The 3,693-nt window shown below is 35.4% G+C and overlaps 1 protein-coding gene across 1 annotated transcript in view; it reads left to right on the forward strand.

The window, feature by feature from the left end:
* The first annotated feature begins 3,550 nt into the window (after positions 1-3,550).
* Positions 3,551-3,693, forward strand: part of LOC107728025 (splicing factor 3B subunit 2) — a 19,224-nt gene continuing 19,081 nt past the window's right edge. Inside the window, exon 1 of the mRNA XM_016538078.1 lies at positions 3,551-3,567. The gene's annotated coding sequence lies outside the window, so the exon portion shown is untranslated. The remainder of the gene's footprint in view (positions 3,568-3,693) is intronic.

Below are 3,693 nucleotides of genomic sequence, written 5' to 3' on the forward strand. Positions count from 1 at the left end.
AAATAAATCTCACTCCCTGATATTTTGTGATGTCATAATCTATTAAAACATTTATTTCATATTATTATACACAATCCCTTACGAAAATTAGCAATGGTATTACTATAGTAAAAGTATAGGAGGCTAACCATGTTTTTTTTTTGGGGGCCTTTTTATTACCAATTGTAGCCTATAACCACAGTTTTACTACAAATACCATGGTTAAACTATGGTTAGTGTAGTAAAACATGTTGTTTTTACCATTGGTTTAACTATAGAAGCCAATAACCATGTTTTTTGGTATTTCATATACATATTTTCATGTTATCTTTATGTTAAGGCATGTATTTGTGAAAATGATTAGCACACACCACACAGAATAACGCTGCGCATTTCAAGGCGCTTCAGTGGACCTTAATGTTAGCTGTTTTGTCAATGTTAAAAAATCTTTTTAATACATCAATAAGAAAGTACGACAGGCTTTTACTCGTCTTTTATCAGTTTATTAAAATTAAGCAAAACAAAACGACAAATGTTTACTTTCACAAGCCGTCTCGTATAGGCTTGTAGTAGCCTAAGCTGTCTCTTGCTCAATTAGCTAACAAAAAATGTCTGGAAACGACACCTCTGGCCATTTCTTTGGGTCGTTTGTCCAGTCACAGACACTGTACGGACAGTCCGACCCAATACGGCTCAGTTTTTATGCGTATGTTGCTCTGTCGAGCGGCAGAAATAATTTTATGTAGGCCATTCTGAGTCAACACCATGCTTTTCCAATGAGGGGGACAGGACTGTGTTTTCCTTCACGCCGACTCCGCCCACACAGCTATGACGCGACACCGATCAAGTCAATGCTGTTGTTGGAAAGACCGCCACCTCGAGGCAGAACATGCAAACGCATCCCATAATAAACCCGTTTGCCCAGGCGAGAAGCCAAATGTTTCTTGTGAAATATCTTAAAACAAGTGCACGTTTTATGGTTAAACGTTAACTGAAATAAATTAAGATAGCCTATATAAAAATTAGATAGCCTATATAAAATAATTATTTAAACTAGTTACCAAGGCAACAAACTACCTTTAAACTAAAGCTAAAACTGATAATAATAAAAAACTATATATAATTATATGAAATATATAAATAATAAAAAACATATGAAAAACTAATATAAATGAATCACACAACAAAATTACTAAAACTTTAAATAAAATCAAAATGAAAACGGAAAATCTAGAAATAAAATAAAACCAAACAAACTAATAGCCTAGTATTCGAATAAACGCAGAACGATAACGTTTCCATATATTTTCCGTTTGGTTATTTTTGGGTGTTCAATGTACACTCAACCTTCCCAGAACGTAGGCTATTTTTTTTTCTTCATGAACCTAATGATTATTGTTTATTTTTCATTTTTATAACCCAAAACTAACCTTCCCTGAACTTTTATAACCCAAAACTAACTCCCAGAAGCGGGTTATTTGCAAACTTCTTCTTCTTCTTTGGTGTTTTACTGGCGGTTGGCAAACCAGCTTATAGGTGCATTACCGCCACCGACTGGAATGGAGTGTGGATCAAGATTTATGCAATATATATGATGGGGAAAGAGGAGAAAGGGTCATATAAAACAAACAAAACATATATATATATACATACATACATACACACACATATACACACATACATACACATACACATACACACACACACACATATATTATCTATATTCTCTTTAATTCACATTATTTTATAAACCTAATAATATCATCATATATCTTGTTAGCTGATTTCCCCAATAAACCTGACGAAGAAAAGTCATGGTGTTTTACTTTCTTCATTGACTGAATAAGGCGACATCTCTCATTGTTGTATTTTACACATTGAAGTAGTACATGTTCAACTGTTTCTTGTTGATTGCAGTGTACACATTCCCCAGTTGGGTGCTTACCAATTCTATATAACGTACTATTAAGTCCAGTATGCCCCATTCTAAGGCGTGTAATGATATTGCCTTCCCTTCGATTCCTGCTCTCCTTTCTCCCAGCATCAACTGTTTTTTGTATATTATGCAAATGTCTACCCGTTCCATGGTCATCCCAATATATCTGCCAGGCAATTGGTCTGTAACTAGAAGGATCTGATGGGTTTCCCTGGTTTAAGAACGTGTTTCCATACTGAAGGAAGTTGTCCAGTATCCCAAATTTGGTTAAACAGATTTAATATTATTTCTAACGAGTTATCTGTCATGTGTGCCAACATTTTATAACATACCCCATATTTGCAAACTGCGCGACGTAATTTTTTTATTATTATTGATTTCCAACATATAATATAAAGGTACTGAACAAATATAAACTACAAAAAAGAAATATAAAATATACAGTATTATATAAATAATAATACAGGTAAAAAAATAAATAAAATAATAATAATAAAAACTAAACAGAATAAAAAACAAGTATGAGATCATCATATAAATAACAGAAAAGCTTCACAAAGAGACCTAGTGCGTTTTGCTTTACTGTTTTTCAACCCAAGTAGTAACTCAATATAATTTTTCATATCTATCTGAAATAACAAAAAGTTGGGTTTTCCTTTAGCCCATTTCTGTTTATGTATATGGTATTTGCCCATAATCAAACAAAGATGAACAATAAAGGCCACATTTGGTGGTAATCTTTGTCTAACTGCGCGACGTAATGAACAACAAGCCCCATGAGGCAGTGCGTGGCGTTCCCGTGATCCCTTGCGCCTGAGAGCGTTTGTTCCGTAGAGCTTCATCATGGCTAGCGACGGGCCGCCGGGCGCTGATTCAAATACAGATATTAACACATGGACTCACGGCGAGCTGCAGGCAAAGCTGGCCGAGTTTGGAGCACCTAACATGGGTGAGATGAAAACGTTTGAATACGAGCTCTGTGGCGGAGTTGGGCTAGGTTTATCTCTCGCTAGCTAGCGTTAGCCGCTTAGCCTGTTATGTCCCGCAAAACTTCGCGCTGAAGTGTGTCGCACGTGTAAATACGTCTTATGGGAAGCTGTATTTACATTTATTCGGGTGATTAAAACACGTAAGACTGTGAATGGCATAAGCTAAGCGTAAATGAAGTCGCTCGTGAGCGCAGTGTGAATGTTTGTGTGTTGTAACACTGAAAACTCTGATTTAAATACAGCACTTTAATTACTCACACAAAATACTCAATTAAAACCATGTTTAATTCAGTCCAGTGTTGTTTAGCATGTGTGACCCTGGACCACAAAACCAGCCATAAGGGTACATTTTTTAGATTTATACATCATCTGAAAGCTGAATAAATAAGCTTTCCATTGATGTATGGTTTGTTAGGATAGGACAATATTTGGACGAGATACAACTATCTGAAAATCTGGAATCTGAGGGTGCAAAAAAATCTAATATTGAGAAAATCATCTTTAAAGTTGTCCAAATGAAGTTCTTAGCAAAACATATTACTAATCAAAAATTAAGTTATAATATATTTACAGTAGTAAATTTACTAAATATCTTTATGGAACATGATCTTTACTTAATATCCTAATGATTTTTGGCATAAACACGACGACAGAGCGGCACAGGTGAGAGAGAGAGAGACACAGCTCTGTGTGTGAAACCTTACATCTCACTCTGATGCAGACCTCAGGCTGCGTTTACACTGGCACAAAAAATCCGATCTTTCGCTCACATCTGACACAGATCGGAAT

This window comes from Sinocyclocheilus rhinocerous, unplaced genomic scaffold (genome assembly GCF_001515625.1).
Source record: "Sinocyclocheilus rhinocerous isolate Xijiao unplaced genomic scaffold, SAMN03320098_v1.1 scaffold1900, whole genome shotgun sequence".
Taxonomy (NCBI): domain Eukaryota; kingdom Metazoa; phylum Chordata; class Actinopteri; order Cypriniformes; family Cyprinidae; genus Sinocyclocheilus; species Sinocyclocheilus rhinocerous.